Source organism: Haemaphysalis longicornis, unplaced genomic scaffold (assembly GCF_048455015.1).
Source record: "Haemaphysalis longicornis isolate Haplotype H1 unplaced genomic scaffold, Haemaphysalis longicornis Haplotype H1 scaffold_2, whole genome shotgun sequence".
Classification (NCBI taxonomy): domain Eukaryota; kingdom Metazoa; phylum Arthropoda; class Arachnida; order Ixodida; family Ixodidae; genus Haemaphysalis; species Haemaphysalis longicornis.
In genome coordinates, this window is record NW_027526295.1 from 163,889,351 (window position 1) to 163,912,976 (window position 23,626).

General features: G+C 48.5%; 1 long non-coding RNA gene across 1 annotated transcript in view; it reads right to left on the reverse strand.

Annotated features, from left to right (window-relative positions):
- LOC144168402 (uncharacterized) overlaps window positions 1-17,041 on the reverse strand; it is a 116,002-nt gene extending 98,961 nt beyond the window's left edge. The window contains exon 1 of the long non-coding RNA XR_013322178.1: window positions 16,645-17,041. This is a non-coding gene — a long non-coding RNA (uncharacterized LOC144168402). The remainder of the gene's footprint in view (window positions 1-16,644) is intronic.
- Window positions 17,042-23,626: the final 6,585 nt, after the last annotated feature.

The following is a 23,626-nucleotide window of genomic DNA, read 5'->3' on the forward strand; positions in this document are numbered from 1 at the left end:
CTGTAACTACGTGAGTCGATTATAATATTATTACCCCATAATAACGCAAATTGCGTCTCATTTCGTAAGTTTAGAGTGCGTGCCATCTGGTCAACTCATTGTAATGCAACCCTCGACCGGCGGCCACTCTTTGTGGAGAGTTCGATTTTCCTAAATACCGGTATAAACTTTTACAGAAACAAGCGCAGGCGCACACTTCGGCAGTAGAAAAAAACAAATTCAGGCCGTCTGTCACAGATCCCTTAAAAAGGCGCGGATCGGTCACCTCCTCGCTGACGCCGTAAACGTTGTTGCTCAGTAAGGCGTGCTCGACGCTCGGCATGCTCGACGTTGATCATCCTTTCGCAAACGGCGCGGTTCGGCTCCCAAGCTTCCGCGACCGCGCACCAGCGATCCGCCGCTGAAGTCACACTTTCTTACTGCACAGGCGCGATCCAGAGGCTTCGCCATTCACGAGACAGATGATCCCGCCTGTTTGAGTCTCCTTTGCTTGCGCGTACGTGAGATCTATGAATACGGCCGCGTCGACAGGAACCGTACGACGAGACGACTTTTATGGAGGCGTGCAACAATTCGTCCCCAGCTCCGCCCGCCGCCTTTAAGTCCCTATAAGGCACACGTAGACTGTTACGACGAGATTTGATGTGACCCCGTTATACTGCAACATATTCACGGGGAGTAACGCATTTTTGCATTGCATTCTTGGAAGTTTTCTTCAGCTTTGTACATTCCTGTGCAACTTTTAAAAACCTGTCAGATGACTGCTACATAAGCTGACGATTTCATTATTGTGTTTCCTCGGTACGATTCGCTCAGGGTCTGTGATTAACATTAACGAAAATATCGAAGCTGTGATTTCAAACTAATGTATACAGCTCATTGCTTATGTGTTTCACAAGCTGAGTGACCGTTCGATAAAGTGGTTACCGGCCATTCGAGGTCTTTTTCCTTTAGTAAGCGCAACGGTCATATAAAGTAAATTAGTAAATGATATCCGGCCAAGGTGGAGGAATTCCTCCACCGTGCATCCGGTCCTGCCGATTGGCTGCTGAGACTATTAGCAGTGGCTTATAAAAAACTGCTGCGACGTTGCGAGGCTTGTTGAAGACCTCGCCACCTTACTGGACCTTTCAGTATAAAGGCTCCACTACTTTGCTCCGCACTCCAAAATTCTCGAACTCGAGCGCGCTTCTTCTCTTTGAACAGACGTATACGCTGGGACGGACGTCATTTAGAGTTCTGACGAAGTCGGACGTGGTACGCGACGTCATCCGGGGATTCCCCGAATACTCGACGACGGACTTAGTTCAGAACGCCGAAGAGGCCGGGCGGGCGGTCGCGTCGCACCTGACGTCAAGGCGCTGCTCCTGCTGGGGGAGAGGTGAAGAATCCGAGCGACAGACAGCGCAGAACCCCAGGAGAGCGAACTTAAAGCTGCCCTCTCAGAAATGGCAGTGCCCTCTATTTGAAATGTTTTGTTCGCACTTCTTGGAGGGACTAAACATTCGCGTGTCTCCGTCATTCTTGGAAATGGTTACAAGAAAATACCGTTTATTTCAATGTTACATGAGATCTGATAAGCCGCAGAATTTATAAACTGCATCGGGCGAAACAAACCGTACTCTTGACGACTCGCGGAACCCTTAAAAAAAACTCCGTTCTATGTTTCATTTCGAAGCAAACACTAGACAAATACCTTGCTTCTGGGTTTTTAACAAAAACAATCCCTGCCAGTCACCTCATAACGGCGCGATATGCAGCGAAAGCCGCTGACGTTCAGCCAGGCGATAACGATAGCTCTCCCACGTTCCATGCGGTACGCCTGAAAGTTGCAGCTGCAAAACGACAGCAAACACAAATTCACCGGGGACACTAAAGTCTGCTTACGTGAATAGAATGTCATAGAATTATGGCAATGGAAATTGGCGAAACCGGTCGAGGGCCTCGGACCAACGTTAGTAACGTTGCCTCGGACCAACGTTACTAGAACCTATCTAGTAACGTTGCCTCGGGCGGCCTCAATTTCTAAACTGGCCTATCCTCCTGAGTGAGACAAATGAATAGTGAGTGGGGTTTGACGTACGGGCCAAATGGAAATTGCTGAACCGGTAGTGAATTTCTGACGGCAGCTGCCATCGTCACAGGCCAATTCCCTTGAGCTGGTGTGTGCCCATAAGACCGTTTGGAACTCCGTATTGTGAAACTACGAATCTATTACGGTAGCCAAGCTTGGACCCTGTTTTGTGATTCCAAGCCAGCACTCCAGGTCCTCAACGGAGTTATGAGGCAAGGACCTTATTATGCCCTTGCTGCGGAAGTACTCGAATTATGCTCATTGGCACTGCAACAAGGACATGTCCTCACCATTCAGTGGGTACCAGGCCATTGCGGGCTAGCTGGTAACGACTGGGCTGACCAGGAGGCAAAGAAGGTTTCTGCAAATGCAGATGTTGTACGTCTGCCCTTCGCAAGGACGGACACGACCGCCCTTCTGTTTACCATTCTCCGCCACGCCTCGGCGAGTCACTGGTCCCACCCTGACAATCGTCATAGAAGACTACACCGCCTGGACCCCGACTGCAAGTTTCGGTTACCTCCTGGTATTCAGCGAAACTACGCCACGCTGTTTCACCGACTACGGCTTGGCGTAGCCTTTACCCGTCGCTACAAGCACCTCATTGGCTTTACGAGTGACCCCGACTGTGAGACATGCCATGTACCAGAGACTACTTTGCATGTTCTCTGCCACTGTCCACGCTATGCGCAACCTCGAGAACAATTAGTGAGAACATTGGCCCGTTTGGACTGTCGTGTGGTGTCGGAGGAAGTGCTGCTGGGACCTTGGCCAGACGCGAAGCGTTCCTACAAGGCATTTAAAGCTGTGCTGACATTTCTGCGCAGCAGCGGCCTCTCAGAGATATTGTAGTTGAGGCCCGTCCGGCTTAACTTTAACACATACACCGTATCGGTATAGGTATCTTCTATACATAGCCCTTTATTTATTTCTCCGCCATCTTCATCTCTCTCGTCCTCTATCCACACTCTTTCCTCCACTTTCCCTTCCCACACACAGAATAGCTGGCCGGATATACTACCGTCAGGCCGACCTTTCTGTGTTTATTTCATTTCAATAAAATTCCTCTCTCTCTCTCTCCTGAAACCAGCATGCGATGTAGCACGCACGCGCGATGTAGCAGTGAAGCTTCTTCGCCACGGGAAAGCCACAATGCTTTCGCATTTAAAGCAGGGAAGCAGACTCAAGCGTAAGTCGACAGTTGTGTTTTGTGTGGCGTTTAATGTAGAGTTGTGGTGATCAGTCACTTGCCTGCTAGTACCACGATTGCGGGGCCATCCACCGCTCACAACGCCCGAGTTTTTCACCTCATCATTTAGCATTTAAAAAAAATGAAGCACGCTCACCCTAATGCGTAAGACTTGATGCTAGCGAAGCTGTACGCAATACCTTCACGAAGGCTTACGTCCAGGATTGCAGCCGATTTGTTCCTTCTAAGCTAACGCAACGACATTTACTCCATCACTGTCGCTATAAGTGTCAGCTTCTTTAATATTTGTTTTGTAAGTGATAATCATTGGAGATCACCTTGGAGGGGCGTACGCTATGACGTGTCTTTCTCGTTCCGAGCAAGGGTCGCCATGATTACGGCGAACGCTGAAATTTTTTTTTTTTTTTTGCCAATCTTTGCCAATCTCTCTAACTGAGTATGCTTGGCTTGACAAACGTTCGCCTGCCGGCGACGGTGGGGGGTCGCCGCGAGGCACGCACACACGACTGTATCCCGCATCGGTACGCGGGGCAACAATGACATGTATTTGTGGTGCTCATAATTCCAGTTGCGCCGAAACCAACAAGCAGTGACGGATATTTCTCCTGCCTCCTATCCCGTAAAAACAGGTCGCAGAATTTCAATACAGTACCCGCTTTTATAACTTAAAATCAACGTGGACTCACGGTCCCGTGGTTAATTATGACCCCCGCCACAGAAATCCTCAGGTAGATTCCCTAAACCGCAAAAGCCTTTCGAATATTTTTCTTCACGATCGGTGATCTATGGTGCACGTGCTGTGATACCAGCGACGCACACACGGCGACTTTACACGTTAAAAAAAAAGAAAAATAAAGTGTCCCTTACAATGAACTATTGACAGTTGACGTTTAAAAAGAAAAGAAGCCTTTAATACCCAACTAATCACGCGCGCGCGGGCTGACACGCACGCAGGCACACACAAACAAAAGAGTTGGTAGCGATTAACTAGGCGGACATGCGCTATATCTCGCCTTCTTCCGCGAAAATTTCGCGTCGACATTGCTTCCCGTTCGCCAACACAGCCAGTGATACTGAGCCCCAACAAACACCAGTACACAATCAAATAATAATAATAATAATAATAATAATAATAATAATAATAATAATAATAATAATAATAATAATATAACAATAAAAGAAGAAAACAATAATTAACCGGCTCAGTGAAAAAAGAAAGTTCACGCGACTGATATATTTTCAGTAAGCGTCTTAACACTCTCACCACCATTTCTAAGCAGTTTTAAAAAGCAGTCTAAACAAGAGCAAATGCCGTCGGCCTCGACACTACCTTGTTTTTGTTATCGGTTCTGCCACTACGTAGTTGCCCACGAAGTTCTGAGAAAGGAGCGAGCTGCGGGGGCGAGCATTCAACGCGACACGCGAATGAGAATGAATGGATGCCCTGCCGTCACTATTATACGCGCCCGAAGGGGAGTGAGCACCGCAGTAAACAGGCGTTCCGGCACTACCGCCTGCGCACAGCGAAAATGTCACTGCTGCCAGAACTGCAGGACCGCCTCAGAGACTGTACCGCGAGCATTTGACCTCGCGCACGACAACCCTCATAACCCGTTTTTCTGGGATCGACGTGCGACCAGAGGCGTAAACATGAAGGAAAAACAATATATGTATTTTTCCCTGCTTCCTTCATGTTTTAAGGCGAAAACAGTAAGTGCAGCATTCTTTGGGAAAGCGCCGTGTTGTCGTTGTTGCCAGGTAAAGAAAATGGCCGCCGCTGTAGAGAATGAGTGAATTAAAGCCTTTCCACTCAACGTAAAAGCTGTCGGAAGTGCAGAACAGTGATTCACCATAATGCGCTGTAGCGCCGTTATCCGCTCACTGATACCCCCCAGTGCAATTCAAGTTCCCCTCCTTCGCAGTGCTCGCGCGCCACCTGCCTGAAACTGCGCCAGCGGGAGTTCTGTTCTTTTACTGCAAAGCAGTATATGTCTAACCCTCCCCCCCCCCTCCCCCCCTTCCCTGTTTTCATTCCGGTGTCATCGATTTACTCGGCGCCGCTCGGGGTTCCTCCTCACCACCGCTGACATCTCTTTCACAGCTATTTTCCCCCTCGCCTCCATCGATGCTCCTTTGACAAGGTGTGCAGTCGGCAGCTAACGGCGGTAGTGCGGTTATCAGATGATTGCGAAAAATAAACAGAAGCACGTAAGGGCATAAAAAATGCGCTGACGATTACTACACTCCCTAATATGAAATTTGTGCGCAGCGCGAGCTGCAGTCTTCTCGGTCACGGCGCGTTTCTGCCGCGTCTCAGAAACTGTTCGCGTGATCAGCGAACGTACGGCGGCAGCGAACGTCTGCTGCTACCTCGCAGTGCGCCGCCGCCGGCCAGCATGTTGCAAATCGTGTTTGAACCTCCCGCGCAAATGTCACGGGGTTCGGATTAGCCCCGCACAAGGGAGCAGCGAGCATGCTAATGCATGTCGTGTTTGAACCTCCCACGCAAACGTAACGCGGTTTGGATTAGCGGAGAATGGAACGGCGTCTGGGGAAAGTGTCAGGGGGAGGGCGCTCCTTAGTGGCGACACATGAAACATGTGTAAGGGAAAGGAAGTGAGAGAGATGACGCCGTAGCCTCACGTGTCGTACTCCACTTCACTCTTCGCTAGACGCGCCCATCTGTTTTTTTTTTTCGTCGCTGCTGCATTCGCTCACTAGGTTATGCGGACATAAAAAGACGCCGCTCCCGCGGAGCCCATGTAACGGCTGCCAAAGGGCCGCCCCCTAAAACGACCAAAACCCGCCGTCGCCGTTTCCACTCAGATTCACTTCGCCAAGTAACTGCGAATCCCTCCCGATAGAAGTGAAATTTCCCCAGTTAGAACGACGGCTTCAGCCCATATTTCTTTTACAGCTTGGAAGGCCGATTCCGAGCGAAATTTTTGCCAGTGTTATTCACGCCTAAGCATGCGCCATCACCGGTTGCCGGTTTTTGCGAGCACGGTTTGCGGGTAGAAAAAGGGGGGCGTGAACGCACAGCTAGGCTTCATGCCGTTACCGATAAAATGCCGGTTGTGCTGATATTTAAAAGTCGAAATTACATGGCTCAATGCGGTTAGTCGGCTGTCCTCCTTAATCGAATGGTTCAGGTGTGGGTTGATGTGTTACACAGACGTCTTACACACACAGTAAGATTCATACGATGGGAAAGGAAAACGGACAGGAATATGTTTGTACGCGAGAATAGAGCTCAAGGGCTTCCAGGCATTTAATCGTTATAGGACGGATGCATGCCGTTTGTTTGGAGGAAGAGCAAGAATCGAAGTGTTTGCCCGAACACAAGCGCGAATGGGTGCAAAAACAACGGGAAGCTGCTGGCACCGCCTGTACCGCCTCAAGTTCAACTCGTGGAGTAGCGGCGAATCCCTCCCGGTTGAAGAGCAAATTGACCACTTGGAACGCCGGCGGGAGCCAATATCACTTCTTCAGAGGGCTTTCAGGGGATATTTTCGACGGCGTCTGTCACTTCTATGCTCACGCACATGACCGGTTGCCGGTTAATGCGTGCGCAGGTTTGTAGTGGGGAATAGTGGGAGGGAGGAGGGGAGGCGTACACGCGCAGCTATAGGTGTCATATGACCGTACTGGTGTATGGCACGTCCGTACTGCTGGTGCGAGATTTAAACGCGGACGTTAAACGGCCTAATGGGACCTGTCCGGAGCCCTTAGTGGTAGAGCGGATTGGGTTTATGTGTTAGGCTATGTTCAGATTACCGACGCAAAACACGTATCGTGATCTATGGGCGCACGCAGTTCGGTTGGCTGAGACGTGCAATGACGTCGCTCTTTAAAGTTATTACGACAGTTGCGGCAACAGAAATATGCTCCATCGATAAACGATAAACGTGTTTTGTTTCGCGCACTCCGTGGACTGCGTCCAGCTTTGCAGGTCATCCTTCTTCACAGAGTGGAAGGGCACTGAATTTTTTGTGCTTGCTTTTCCTCCTGCACGTGCCGGCGTTGCACTGCCACTTTTGTTTCGCTTACTATCGTAAAAACCAATCCAACGACAATTCCTAACCAAATGAACGCGGCCGCTGTCGGTTATATACACAGATTTTGCCTTAAATGTACCTGTAGTTTTCTTTGCGCTAAACAACGGGGAGATGTATCACAAGCGCCAGCGGTTCACCAGTTGCGAACGCCTATGACTATACAGTCAAACCCGGCTATAACGAACCTTGATAGAGCGAATTATGCTATATATCGAACAAAAATAATTCAGTTACGGAAATACATGGGAAACATATTCCTTATAACGAAGTTCACATCCGATATATCGAACTATGCGCGCCTACAATGGCCGCCGAAATGCATGGTCTCGGAGCGGCTATTGAGATGTGGATTGGCCGCGACCACGGAGCAAGAGTTGCGACTTAGACATTGCGCCTCGCACAGAGCGACATGACGCCCGACACTTTCCGTAACTGTTTCCGACGCGCGGGACTCATGACGGAACCCGCGCAGTCAGCGAGTCCGGACCAAGACAGCAGCATCGGTGAACTGTGGGAAGAGCTCCCCAACATTCCCGATGATGTCGCGAGTGAAAGCCGTCCGACGCTTATAATGAAGCGCTTTCGGCAGTCAATGTGCTCCGCCAATGCTTCTTAGATTTTGGAGGACGCGGACTCGAACTGGTGCAAATAATGTTTCGTGTACAGAATGCTATGCTAGTTGAAGCCGCCAAAACGAAAGTGAAAACAAAAATCACCGCTTTTTTCTTTGCAAACTAGGCAGTTCAGGCGGAAAGTAGCTTTAATACTTGCAATAAATGGATTATTTTGGGCATGGTAACGGCTACTTTACTGTGCTCGTACTGTGCATGCGGGGATGGTGGAGTTGAGGAGGAGGAGGGGGGCTCCCGCTGATTGCGAACTGGTAACGATAAGTTCGTTATAGGCGGGTTCGGCTATATCGAACTATTGGATATATCGAACTAATCGCGCTGCATATTGCCATTCGCTATAAACGGGTTTGACTGTATAAGCTGCTTGGCGTTCGAAGCATCTGGGTTACGCCGCGGCGACAGCCGCTGCGACGGAACGCCGTGTACGTGGCTCTACTTGGGTCCAGCGAGCGAGCTACGACGACAAGGCGAGCCCCTAAAGTGCTCTGCACTTAAAAACACGTGATGCAATGCAATTTGAACCCGGGTCTGGACAGTAGCGGCCAGCTCAGCTATATCAAGACGTTGCTAGCGTAATACCAACGTTGTTGTCATCGTTGTTGCTTCTTTCTTCTCGGCACATATATACTTGGGGGATTGGCCAGAAGCTTTGAGAGCAATATGCCCGCTTCACCAAATTCACATGCCTATGAATCGGAAACGTGAAAGTTGTAGAACAGTGCATGCCTCGTGACACCTGAATGTGACAGCGCGTGAGTAGAACCGGTGCACACCGGCCACGCAGAACACTGATTCTAGGGAAGCTGCCGCGTGTGCCAGTCTGCTTGCTGGCGCGATTCCGGCTGTAATAGGAAGAAACGAAAGCGAAGAAAGAGACGCATGCATGCACGGTGTAGCAGAAATCCAACTGGCGCCGAAAGGCAAAGAAACGAAAGCAAGGAAAGGGACGCAAGTACGATGTAGAAGTATTTAAATTGTTAATTACTATCGTCAAGCTTTCGCCTTCAGAACAAGTAAGTAGACGTGAGTGGCCCGAGGATTTTTTTTTTTTTTTTGATGATTTTACTTTTTCGGTCAGAGCCGGAAATGTTCGCCCTCTATAATGACGCATCCGACAGCTTGCAAAAGGCTGACAAACGGGTAATTTCGTACGAGTCCGTGCCGGGACTATATCCCATCCTATTTCAACAAAAATGAATACAACTCATTTTTCAGTGTCTTCCATTGTTGCGAAACAACAAAGTAGAATAGTTCTACTTACAAATGTGACCTTAATTGTAATTACAAACCCTTAACCCCGGCCGCCCCCAGAGCGCATTGGCTTCCATTTTTATCTTTATTGCGAATGCTTTTCTCGTTGGCTCCCACCCACTACAGAAACTAAACCCTGCGTACGGTACTAGTGATCGAATTACAAAGAACTAATGTCTATGTTCGACATTTGTCGACCCAGTGCATGTTTTACTCCGCAAAAGAGACAGAGAGTGAGAGAAAAGCTTCACTTCTGCTTTCAAAACGGTCCCTATAAGCAAAGCTTCGTATCTTGAAGTGCTATACTCTATACTCGGGTACAAGTTAAGAACGGCAACGCAAGTTGCCGCTGTGCCTCATCACCGCAGCCGGATGTTACTCCGCGCGGCGCAAGCAGTGCGTTACTGGGAAATTTTTTAACACGGCACGAGCCGTTTCCGTCATTTTTCGGACTTAATATGCTTATAAACGACTGCAGCCACGGCAAACTCCGTGAGAAAAGGTAGACGATATCACGCATTCATAGAAATCTCCTTTCAAAACACGCGCGCCCGTTCACATCCGGGTCCGTCGCTTAGGCAGAGTGATACCGCACAAGAGCAATTGCCGTTCTTAACTTGTTCCCGAGTATAGAACAGGAACCACGCACCAGGTGAAGCTATAGGCCATCTGTGTTGAACTACCCGTATGGGTCGCAGTCAAGCTACCCTACGAGTATCGCGGAGTTGCCACGATTGAGTCGGACCGATTCCGCATCATTCCGGAATTTCGTGATCCCGTAACGAAACGTGAACGAATTGCGGCAACGTTTTCAGGAACGGTCATTTTTCCGTGCACAGCGAAAACAAATTGTAATGCCGCTTTTATCACGGCTACTGGAAAGTGATGGCCGTCGCGGTGCTCGTACTCCTTCAATGATGAATTATTAAGACAAATAATAACTGCAAGGGGATAACAAATCCTCCCTGGTGGCGAGACACAGGACACGATGGTTGTTCATGGAAGAAAAGGCCCGACGTAGCGAAAGGGACAACCAAAAGGCACTAACAAGGAAGGCTGACGTCACCGCGCAAAACTGCAACATCCATTCCAATGCGGCCGACCAAAAAAAGAAAAAAGAAAAGGCCCGTCACCCGTATATTTTAGGACGCGGCTCTTTCACTCAGTGGGCCCACATGATGCACAGTGATGTCCAGGTGATACGGTGACAATCAGAGGGCCCTGTGCAAAGAGAATATGAGATTTATTGAGCTAGCCACACACCTCACTGCCGCGATCGCTACATAGCTCCAAAGTCATCCGAGCTAGTGAAGTTCGCGCTCAAGCAACGTGTGAGGCAGTAAAACGAAACGTAGCACATGGGAGAAGTCCAGCTTGGCTGAATAAGAAGCTCACACAAGGGCCGCGTGAGAATCTGAAAAGCGAACGGTGGTCTTACTGTCCTATACTCAGGATTGCTTCACGTATTGCCGACCGCTGCTTAGCTTTTGTGCTTCATATACCTGCAGCGCAAGCAAGCGCCGCTAAGCGCTTCGTACGAGCGCGTATAGATTATAAGATGTGGACGCACCTTGCACATTCTGCGAATTTCTCCATGCCTTTGTTAACGTCACGTTAGGCTGCCTCTGTGGGAAACAATTTCCTGGACTAAGGAATTGATATAATGGGACTAATCAACAACAATTCTCCGCGATAAGCAATTGAAAAAATGCAATTAATCAGTCCATCCACTGAGTGAGAATGAGTTCAGTTCCCTAGTTACTAGGAATTAAGAAACATACTGAACCCATTGTTGTAGAGTGGGACGCCTATTCCACAGAAATGACCCAAGTTAAATTGAATGTCGAGCCATTACTTGCTGACCAAACACCCCGCCTTCTGTCTACTTAAGGCCAGTAAATAAATGCACTGCTCAATTTCTATCAGCTGCCGTTTTTTTCCAGATAAAGTAATGAGTGAAAGCTTTGCTACAAGAAGCCGCCTGATAAGTATGGCGCTTCAGCTCCTCGTGTAGGTGCACTTCGAGCTTATTGTTAGAAAACAAAACGCCGGAAACGAAGGATAAAACGCCCGCAACCACGAGGTACCGCGCTTGTTGGGAGCTGGCGATTGTTTCCCGGCCTTTGAAACTCCGACCAAACACCTTCTAGGCTCTTGTGCATCGACGTTCGAGAGTTACACTAGTTTTGTACGTAAACGCCGCGGGATACAGGCCCCACGCGGCCTCCACCACAGCCGCTGTTTGCAATTACCTTATCACAAGCATGCTCGATTCCATCACAGTACGGACGCCCATCCCAGAAACGGCGGAAAAGGCGGCGATAGCGCTGGTTCTTTCACTCAACCAAACCCCCGCAACAATCATTAAAGATCCTAAAACCGCTCTCCAAAATTTTGCCGCTGGACGCATATCCTCAAAGGAGCTCAAAAATTTGCTCAGAAACCCACCGCAATCCCCTGTACAACTGATCTGGGCCCCCGCGCATTCCGAGCTCAAGGGAAACGAGGCGGCCCATGACCCAGCCCGAGATTTTACTATCCAAGCTGGTCCAAGCCCGTAACCCTACCACGATGCCCGGTCCGCGCGGAACAGTCTGATCGGTTACCACGACATTACCACCTTCTCTCCCGCAGCATCTACCCTCAAGCAGACAAATCCCTCAAATCAGAGCAAAGTCACGGCTGGCGCCAACTCTACACGGGAGTCTTTTTTCAATCCGGCCATTATGGCCCACATCCCCGCCAGCACTTACCCAACCTCGGCGTGTCCCTTTGTGGTGTCCATGCTAATCTGGCCCACGTCACCTGAGCATGCCCCCAGGACCCTTTCCCTGAAATCCCTTCTGATGAGAGGTGGGAGGCCTCGCTTCGCTGCCCCGACCCGGACCTACAGGTATGTACGCCTGGTTGAGATGGCGGAAGAGGTCGACGAAAGGCACCGGCCTACGGTCACCACGAGCTCGCCCACTCAATTCAAGAAGACATCCTAGAGGAACGGACCTTCAGCACTTGCCCGCCACCAATATGAGGAATTCGATTCTCCTTGACCTATTTCCTCAGCCAATAAAGTTTTCGCTCGAGAGAGAGAGAGAGAGAGAGAGAGAGAGAGAGAGAGAGAGAGAGAGAGAGAGAGAGAGAGAGAGAGAGAGAGTATCCATCATTATTATCATGCGGCGTCTACGCTAAGTCAGCATCCTCCTTGCCTCGACACCGGACCAATATCCATGCGCATAGACTGGCAACACATCTCCACTATGACACGAACCGTACGTGGGCCAGACACCCAATTTGCACGTTAAGCGTCGAATCTGATTTTTAACCAACTTATTTACGTTTGTCCCACACCCTTCTCTTTCAAAACACATGCCTTTAATTTTTACTCGTGCATCAGGTGTCAAAATGTCTAAAGAGTTTATAGTTTCGATTTTAACGGAACAGGAATAAATTAAACATTGTTTAGCCAAAAGATATAAACATTTCATAATAACGCTTAGATATATGTGAATTTTTACGGGAATAACAGACCTCAAGGTTATAGAGCAGATGCGAACCGTTCTAATGGTGGTAGTTTGATTTCCGTTTACGGCCGGACTGAATCCACTGGCATCTTTTCTCTTTTTTTTTTTTTTTGTTTGCGTGCTCCGCCAAATACGTTTGAGGACCTTTTGTCACGTCATAGGGCTTTTTAGGAAGGGGGCACTCTTTCGCAAAAAAGCAAACTGGTATTCTAGTCGTCATGGCCTTTTTAAAATCGCAATCGACGCATCTGAAGCAAAGGGGGTCGACATCTGGTGCTCCGTTCCAAATCTAAACATAAAAAGAAAAAAAGTTCTGATAAATGCTGCAGCACTTGCTACAGTAATTCGCCATTGCGTGAAATAGGACCATTCATCGCAGCGGGCAGCAGCACATAGGTTGCGAGAAAAAAATCGGGTCGTGCGTCGCAGCGCGTTTTAGAGGCGGTGCGTTTGAAAGGGCAATGAGCCATTACTTATCCACAAAAACAACGAAGTGCCGACTATTTCGCGTGCGCTTCCGTTTGAGCGAAGACCGCCGACAGGGAGCTTAGGACACATAGGCGAAACTAGGTAAATAAAATTTATGACTGACCCTCCGCGGTGGCTCAGTGGCCTAGGCGTTGTGCTGCTGAACCCAAGGACATTGCGGGTTGGACTCCCGGCCGCGGCGGCCGCTTTTCTGATGGAGGCGAAAAGCGAATACGCCTCTGTGTTCGAGATTTCGGCGCACGTTAAAGATCCCCGACCCCAGATGGTCGAAATTAATCCGGAGCCCTCCACTACTGCGCGCCTCACCGCCTGCGTAGCGTCGGTGCGTTAAACATCATAATCAATGAAAATTTGTAACTGACATCATCCCCCCCCCTCCTGTTTTTATTTAATTTAAATGCCTAAATTTTGATTTCCGGGTCCGATGCGTCTGACACACGAATATGAAAGTCAAAAAGCAAATTCGTTTCCACCACAGTGCCCCACAGCCCTGCCACCAGTGAAATAATCGTCGCACCATAACAATACAGCTTAAATGCTTCCGGGCAACTTTTTAACAGCGTAAGAGAACTTTCCATAACGATCTTGGCAAAGGCAGGACTGGGGCATGCAATTAGTGCATTGGCTATTATAAGAATTGTAAATTAGGCGTTGCTCGTGCGAATAAAAGTAACACTCATAAAGCAAGCAAGACACAAAGACAGCGTCCATGGAAGCGTCGTTACGCGCAGAGGCCACCACGTTGTACACTTCACTAGCGCAAGGTGCGGAGAAAAGCAACTGCTGCATAACTTTGACCGAGAACAGCCAAATCTCGCACGAGGTTTGTATTAAAATCATCTGCGCCAACCAATGGCACGCAGGCTGCGCACTTTCACTGGTTGTCAAGAAGTAATTCCGCAGGCTAGCCGGGGGAAAACTCATCTGACATCACCGATTGTACAGCTCTTTGCACTTTTTGTTGCGCAATCAATCGCGCGTAACTAACGCGACCTGGGGCATTTCTTTGAGGGGCGAAGAGCCTTACGGAACTGGAGCTGTCGGCATCTCATGTTGTCGTCGTAACCATCGTCCCATGCAGTCACGGTACTAAAACACCGGGAAGCTAGTTTTCACCTCGTGCTATAACTTAACGGCTGCTGAAAAAAAAAAACACCGGGACACTAGTTTACGCTTCGCGCCAGAGCGCTTCGTGCTTCAAAGACAAGAGAATTCTACAGCAAACCTGTATACCTCTACTCCCAAACGATGTCATATCCGTTGGCAAAAACGCCAAGGTGCCAAGAACACACTTATACACAGCATGATACGCCCCTCCCCAGGTTCCACGTTACTGAAAACAACCCGGAATTGTTGTTGTTGTTGTTGTTTTTTTTTTTTTTTTGCGTTCTCGTGCAGTTTTTGAAATAAGCTCGATGGTTCTGCAGCCTTACTTTTTACAAGGTCGGGCATTTCCATGTTTGCATTAGTATGCAGCAAAAATGTACGTGCAACTCTCCAAAAGAGTGTGTTTAAGTGCCCGTGAAACGTACCACGAATAGCTCGTATTCAGTGCCGGTTTGATATCGTCTTTGTTTTCGTGCAAGCGTTATCGCTCCCAGCGTGCGATAGCGCACGCTCTCCAAGTTGAGCGGCAAATGAGCTTAAAAACGCGCACCTTCTCTTCGTTATTTTATGGTAACAAGCGGTTCAAATTTTCAAGCCACGCTCGACATCCGCTACTCTTCAAGTTGAACGCACTCCAACTACGCACTCGAGTATTGGTGCATATATCATGCCACAAACGAAAACTAGGGGTAGAGAGCATAGAAAAACAATTATGCTGAACATCCACGTTGAATTTCCTCTCCTTGTCTACATTCTCGTGCCGGCTAAACCTCCCTGATCTTCGATAACCAAACCCATTCTAAGGTGGAAGAAAATTCGGAGATCGCAATCATTCTAGACTTCAAGTTCGCACATGCTGCATCAACATCACAGCAATACGAATGAAAATAGGTCATGATCCAAATTACGAGATGAATCAGCTGTTTCGTTTTTTTTTTCTTTTTTTTTTTATGAAGCGGACTTCCTCCAGCGAGGCAAAAAGGAGGAGCTGTGATGCACGAATCGTACCAACGAGGTACGGTAACGGCGATTTGTTAAAAGGCAACCTTCCAAAACGCTGGCAAGCTAACGACAATTTTTTTAAGCACAAGAAAATCAAATTTCGCGTTTAGGGAAACACCTCTTTTTGCACACTCGCAAAAAGTAACTGCTGACTATGATTTCTGTTCGCACATAAAATGGGGCTGCCGCTTCGCTTAACCAGCCTCAAAACGAACCCCTTTTGCCGTGCGTCATTATAGACAAAAGAAACCGTACATATTCACTCTTGCGAAACGACAAAATGGCACAACACTAAGAAACCCAGTAATTGCGCTGGAATGGCACCCAGAATGAAGATCGAAAGCCAAATCACACACAAGAGAGCACGTAATATGCCAGCTAAAAAACTAGCGGAACGCGAACACTATTAGCGTTGTCGAAGAAAAAAAAAGGGGGCCTCGGTTGCGCAGATGAGCTCTCTTGCCCCCATCTTACGGGGAATGCCCACAAACGTGAGCAAACTAATTTACCGAGTCACCTGCGCGAGCGCGTATAATCGCAAACAGCACTAGAAAAAAAAAATCAAGACCCTCCCACTGCTCAGTTCGACGACCTCACGACGCAGGTAAACGACGCACCGCCCGCGCGATTTCGGCGCTTGCGAAGTGTCATCCTTGCCGTTCGACGTCTGGCATGGTGCTGTGTGACCTAGGTCCACTTTGCTCGCGACTTGTGTCCCAGCGACGCCGTTAGGGAGGTCGTACGGCGCTAGGGTTCAACGGGACAAGAGCGAAACTCGCTCAGCCGCGATCTTCGCTTTTTGTCGATGCCCGCTGTGGGCACCACCGGCCAGCCTGTTAATTTGTTGTTGATGCGTTTTATAGCCACGACAAAGCGTGTATCTCCTGCAGTGTATCTCCTGCAGACTGAGTCTGCAGCGTTCTTAATTATTCCGCCCCACTATCGATTTACGCCGGGGCGTGCATTATTCGGTCGGGCGTCGCAAGACGCATTACCGCAAATTGCGGTCTCGCCGCTGCGGCGCCGCCGCGATATGCGGCGGCGCCGCGCATCATCTGGTCGTGGAAGGGAGACGAAACCCGCTTTCGGGATTTCCTCCGGCCCTATCGCGTGGCACCGCGAGCCAGGTGCGCGTGAAAAAGACGGGTTTGTCCCCCACGGCATGGGGAGAACATTCCCTACAGGAACACATAAAAGGCTTAGCACGACTACGGGCACGGGGCCAAGAAGCGCGCAGCCTGTGACGCGCTGGCGGGAGAGAGCGTGCGCGACGGCCTGACGCACGGCGAATGCGCGTCCTCACCTGTGAGCGTTTTGATCGGATGGCGACCGTGGGTAGTTCTTCCAAGGCGAAAGACTGCTGCGGTAATGGTGGGGTCGCCATTGCGGGGAAGCTACCTCACAGTGGCGTACGGCGGGCACAGCAGCCTCGGCATGGTGCGTCGCCGGTGCGCCCCGGACCGCCCTCAGAGCCGCTCAGCCGTCGCCGGCGTCTCCGGGGCGTCGGCGAGCCACGACGGAACCAAACGCACGCACACTCACGGTAGCCACGGCACGACGAAACGGCGCCGCACCCGCGGCGTCCACCATCGGGCGAAACACACGGCCAGCTCTCTCGGCGATACTTTGCTTTCTTTTTTGCGCTCCTGGCGACGATTTGCTTCGCTTCCTTATGATCTGCAGCTCGCGGCTCGACTTGGCTCGGTGCCCGACTTCACCTCGTTTCGGCACTGTTTTTGGCTAGGAACGACTCTCTACCGCCCTTCCTAAATCTCAAAAATTCCGCATCCGGCAAAATGCACTATATCCGTTTTACGACAACAGAGGGCAGCACAGATCAACCAACTGCGCTTTATTTTCAGTTTCGTTTTGAGCTATAAATAACTTACATAAAACCAACTGACATATTGTGCAAAAAGTGTACTTTTTTGGTATTACAGGTTACAATGTATTATTTGTATGCAAATAAATTAGCCAGACCATATGGTAGTACAAATAGGCGCGTCGCGATGGCGCCACCAATCCGGACTCCGGCTCCTCGTACCATCCGTATTTGCTGGGAGTTGGATCAAAGTTCTGTGATCAAAGTCGGAAATTGGAAACGTTGGCAGCGTTGGCATAACTTGAATGCGCTCTTTTCCACGAAGGCCGTTTACTTATGTTGCAACTCGCGATTTATTGCACATGAGTCACATTAATCTTCTCATATTTCCAAGTAGTTCCGAACGCGAAGCAGTTTCAAGGGATAGAAAAAATCCACGTAAATGAGAAGGCACAAGGAATCTCTGTTCTGCCTGACAGAACTACAAAAAAAATAGTGCGGTCATTCATACCTGATCAATCTGAACAAATAACAGCAACAGTGTATGTAATATGCCATTTATCAAAATGGTTCCGCACCTTAAAATGCCTTTTTTTCTTCTTTTTTTTTTCCTTTAATGTGATATAACTCAATGACTCACGTGCAGTGGTGTAAATAAGGGACGTGAGGGGGGTGGCATTGCGCGTAATATTAGTTAAAACGTTAAAACCTGTAGTTATAAAAGCAAAATGGCCGCCTATGGATGTGTCCCTTCTTGTGTTTTTTCAGGATTTACGCCTCTGCTCATGTGTTTACACCTTGCTGCATTTACCGCTAACTATTGTACTAATTGTATTTTGCTGATCTTACATTTGCTTTGTGTTGACGTTCGCTACTCACAAGTAATCCCATTACAGACCAAACTCCGGGACCTCTTTGTGTACAGTAAACTGACGGTGAAGACGAAAATTTGTTCGTAATGTCAGAAATTCATCTTTAAAGGTGCTCTTTGCATTGTGCACGTTACAAGAGAGCAAAAGTGTTCTTAACTACGAAATTCGTCTTAACTAAAGTCTACTGCATATTGTTTCCTATAGATTGTAGATTGTATACTATCTCGTAAATAAGGAACTGAACTGAAACTTGGACTTGTCAGACGGGTGGATATGAGATAAAATCGTTATCTATCGAGGCACTATCATTTCTTTCTTTTTTTCTGGGGCCTTCCAAACAAAAACAAGCTTGGCACAAGCATCCTTAACAATTGTTAAAGGTTGTAGGGAGCGTTGAGGAAACCTACACATAATTGAGAGTGAGAGGGTAACAGTACTTATAATTAAGCAAAGGGAGAGATGAAAGACAAAGCTAGTACAACCATTTTCTCCTCCTTTCAACCGTCATCGCTGATACCGGTCAGAAAGAGTTGATGAGGCGAAAATTTGATTTACAGAGTGTAGCATCTAATGTCCGCGAGTAATTTCTCGATCGAAGCGGAAGATTAGGTTAAGTGCGCGGAAATTTCCCAAATTGGGAAACCAAAAACGAGAAAAGCGAAGATCCCTAATTTCAGTGATAAGTTTTGTGTTGTGCTGGGTTGAGGGGCCGAAACGAGATTTTATCCCAAGTGAAATTGCGCGTGCTCGCAGTAAAGAGGTGGTGGGAAAGATGGAAGGCTGGGGCCTGACCGTCTCATCCGGAACAGTGACGTGCGCAAGTAATGCACTAACCGGATTATCTAACCTCCTAACCAGTATCTTAACTAAGGAACGGTTTTGAAAAGTACATTACGGCATGTAAAAATGCTATAGTACCGACTACAAAGATAATATCATCTTCATCGGCTTACTCAGATCCACTTTGCTTTCTAGTTGTTTAGTAAGGTGCCAATTAAGTTTCACCTTCGTATGTCATAACCGGCAGTACGCACTGTTGGTAGATTTTTCTTTTGAGTGACAGAGGTAGCTTACTTTCCATTATTTGGAAGTGTTTGCCGAGTGCTCCCCAACCCATACCTTTTCTGCGCCGGGTTTCTGTCTCGTGGTTGGGGTCAGCACAAACCATCTGTCCGAGGTAGTTATATTCTTTTACTTCCTCTAGCGTTTCGTTTCCTTAGCTGAAGAGGACGTTTTTGGTACGCTTGTTCTTTATTACTTCAGGTGTATTCATATTTATTTTTAGCCCCACGGCCGTGCTTTCTTATTGTAGTTCCTCAAGCATTGTTTGCATGTGTTCTGCAGTCTCATTCAGCAAGACTATGTCGTCCGCAAACCTCAAATGGCTCAAGTATTCCCAGTTTATCCTTAATCCTATCCTTTCCCACTCAAGCTTTCTAAATACCCCCTCCAGACGTGCTGTACAGTTTTGCAAGATGGTACCTTCCTGTCTTACTCCCTTTCGGATCCAATTTATTGCTTTGCTTGTGGAGGGTTATCCTGCTTGTTAAATCCTTATATATTATATATGCCTTCTAGAAGTCTTATGTGGGTCTCCTCTATTCCCTGGTCTTTTAGTGCTTCTGGCACGGCATCGGTGAATCAAGCGCTTTCTTATGGTTTATATATGCCACGTAAATGGGTTTAGTGTATTCAACGGATTTCTGAAGAAAGATAGGTTTCGATTTCTGAAAATGAGCCACCAGTTGCAGACAGATTGGATAGACGTCCCAATTCAGTATTGAGTAAACAACTTTTGGATAGTTCTTTGCTAATGTTTGCGTTTATTAGTGTTTGTTCAAGGAGTAATATCATGAAGAAAAGGATGGAGGGGCGGAAGATTCATTGGGGTTTTCAGAATGGCGCAAATTATGAATTGTGAATGTTAAAAACGGCGCGCAGTATGAACGACAAGAACGAAACCTGGCGTTGACAGCGATCACAAATGGCCGTTAAAGGATGCAAATGCCAATGTAACCAGCAAGCTGCATAAAAAAGTTAACATAGCAAAGAGGTTATACGCGATGTTGTTCGATTGCAGCATCGACACTCAGTTGGTGGGAACACGGGTTCTAATCATAAAGGGCGACTTTTAAGTCACTAACACTGAAGGTAATAAGCAATGCTAACTAGTGTTGCGACCGAGTGGGGGCACCCGATCCGAGCTCCGTGGCCTCCGACATACGAGTGGTAGCGTGTATGATGCGAGCGGCCAGCCGCTGTTGCAGCCGTGAAGAAGTCCAGAAGCCGTAGGCAATGTAACTGTTTACTTCATAGCGAGAGGTGAGCCAAAGCCAAAGAACAATGCCCCGACGGGCGAGGTTACAATACAGGACTCGAGCAGAGTGACAGCATGGATTCGCTGCTCTAACAGGAATGGTTTACAGCGCTTGCGGTGCAGGGGTCTATTTATACCCAAAAGCGGTAACGGTCAAAACGCCAACAAGCGGCAACACGCCACGAACGTCACAGACACACACAACGCTCTTTCCAGAGTTCGTAAGCAGTTCATAGCCTCGGCGCACGTTGAGTCCGGGAGAGGGGAGAAAGGAGGACTTCGGTGCGATCGCGGGGCATGTGTGTCGTCCTTGAAGAGCGTTGAGGCGAGCCTCGCCGGCAGCCGCCGAAGTTTTGAAGTGCGCCGAAAGCGAAGCGTCTGACTCGGCTTGTCGAAACCTGCCACCGACATGGTGGCGCCTGACGGGTGAAAGGCGCAAGCAGTGGCTTCGCCGCACAGCCAAGGAGTGATGCGGGAAAGTACGGCGGCGCTGGCAGATTCGTAACACTAGCGGGAGGTGATGGCACAGCTACCCACTTGACCCATCGGCGTCCCGTCGACGATTGACCACCCCTGCAACCCGAACGAGTCCGCCCAACCTGGTGAGGAAGCCGGCACCACTGAGGCACCCCATTAAACTAATTGTTAATGTTTTTCGCCCGCCTCAGTGTTTCTAATTTCCTCCAAGCTCTGCGTGGACCCACCTTAATGTAAGCTGTGACTAACCAATTAACGAGCGCCACAGTAGTGTGGAATAAAAACTTTGTTAGGCAAGAGTGGTCTTGGCTAAAAAGACATAACAGTGCGAAAGGTTGACGAAAACTTACAAATGCACAAAGGACATGCGCTAGTCCTGTGTGTATTTGGAAGCCCTGGTCATGCTTTCGCGCTGTAATAACTTTTTCTACAATTGAAAAAAAAAAAGCTAGAGGACGCATGTAAGTGAGACAAATGCAAAATAAAGCGCAGCGTTTTTCAGGACTGTAAAGGGGCCATTATTATTAGGAAAGATGTGGCCCTAGTTCAAATCTACAACATATGTTTAACGCAGTGTCTAGAGTTACGTCCGACGGAACCCAGAATTGAAAACTAAAGTTACGTCCGACGGACTTAACCTGTAAATAGTATTGAAGTTACGTCCGATGGAAATTAAATTTAAAGGTACGCCAGACGTATTTCGACCCCAGCGGTTAAAAATACGTCGGATCGACGTACGCCGACCCCGAAAATCATAGGGTACGTAAATATGAAGTCCCTCCTCCGTTGAAGGAACTTTACGTAGAAAGGTACGGCGGACTGACAGTGCAGGCCCATCCGACACACCCGCAGGTGTATCCTGAGGTTGTGCTATGTGGTTGCCTTGGTCGTTCGATTGTTCGTCTTGTTGGGCGTCTTTTGGTGCGATTCCGCCTGGCTTCGTGGCGGCGAGGAACCGCCGCGCGCTAGTGAACACAAGTCCTAGGGTCGAATCCCCCTGGTTTCCTTTCCTTTTTTTTTTTTTTTGAGACAATGACCATTGTTATGCCTTTTTGTATCATTTTCATAAGATGAGGTGCCAGCCGCCACTTGTAAGTTTTCCCTCGCACGCGGCGCAAAAAAAAAGGACCCATCTGTAGCTTGTGAGCTATGTCTGTGTTGCTTTAATCAAGTCTGTCCTTTTTTGACCAGCCGAAACAGTGTTTCATCGACAACCCACATTCACTCTGTGTGCACTGTAACAAATTTAACTTTCGTTCCTCTTTCGTAACGAGTTTAAGGTGAGCCTATCCTAAGTTCCCGAAATTTAAACCGTGTTTTTTTACGCTGTGTGGACCGTAAGCTAAATGGTACCGCTCCACATCAGCTTGCAAAAATCGAGTGATCGTTGCAGTGCTTCGTGTAATGAAAGCAGCGCAATGCGTACCACTGCCGTCCATCTTCTAAACGTGATGCAGAAATGCATAGCAATGGTCATTGTCTCAAACAAAAAAAAAAAAAAAATGAGAGGAGAGGAAGTTATGGGACTGCGGGATTCGAACCTAGGACTTCTGTTAACGAGCGCGAGGCGGCACCTTGTCGCCACGAAGCCAGACCGGATCGCGTCTTGAACCGAGGCTTAACAAGTCTAACACTCGAGCGACCAATATCCGCGCGGTAATCTGATTGATTGTAGGATTTAACGCGCCGACGCAACACAGGCGATCAGGCGCGCCGTAGTGGAGGGCTCCGGATTAATTTTGACCACCTGGTGATCTTTAACGTGCGCCGAAATCTCGTACACACGGGCGTTTTTGCTTTTCGCCTCCATCAGAAAAGCGGCCGCCGCGGCCAGTAATCGAACCCACGACCTCTTGCTCAGCAGCACAACGCCTTAGCCACTGAGCCACCGCGGCGGGTGAGCGGTAATTTCGTCCGATGTGAATCGCATGAGATCACACGGGAGGCTCTTCCTCCGTGGCACCGGATTTGCATTTCCATAGGGAACCACATAGCACAACCTCAGTTACAGCTGCACGAGGGCGCATCCAACGGGCCTGTACAGTCATCTGCCGGCTAAGTCCGCCGTGCCTTTCTTTAGCCTCTGGGCATCGGGTACGTCCGACGTAAAGTCCTTTCATCGCAGAAGGGACTTTATTCCGACGTACCGTAAGATTTCCGAGGTCGGCGAACGACCGACGTACCTTTCTTTAAGTTTCACTTACGTCTAACGTAACTTCTATCATTTACAGCTACTTAAGCCGGGCGTAACTCAAGACACTGGCTTAAAGTTCCGCTGGACGTAACCTTAGCTTTCAATTCTGGGTTCCGTCGGACGTAACCCTGGAGGCTGGTTTAAAGTTCCGCCTGACGTAACTTTAGTTTTCGATTTTGAGTTACGTCGGACGTAACTCTAGACACTGCGTATATTTAATCTCAACAAGCTGCGGAATTGTTGATCCATACACCAGCTGCCCCTATCGTATGAGTTACTAGCACTTTTGTTCTGAAGCTGAAGTTGATAGCAAGCCTAGATAATTTTTTTCTTGGGGGCCTACAGGTGATAGAGATCTCAAGTAATATGTCTAGACACCGAGCTGTGAAATAGTTCCTTAGCCCAGGTAACGAGCTCATTTTCGTCCAAAAGTTGCGCTTAATTATTTTTCGAAACGGAAATAAAGGTACAGGTGGCAAGCAGTTTCCCGGTATGCATGTTCAGACGGTAGTGGACATCGATGAGTAATCCAGCTGTTGCCGATGCAGACAACACACAGGCACTGTCGGTCGGTTCAAGAGGGCAGGACCATACCTCGGGCCA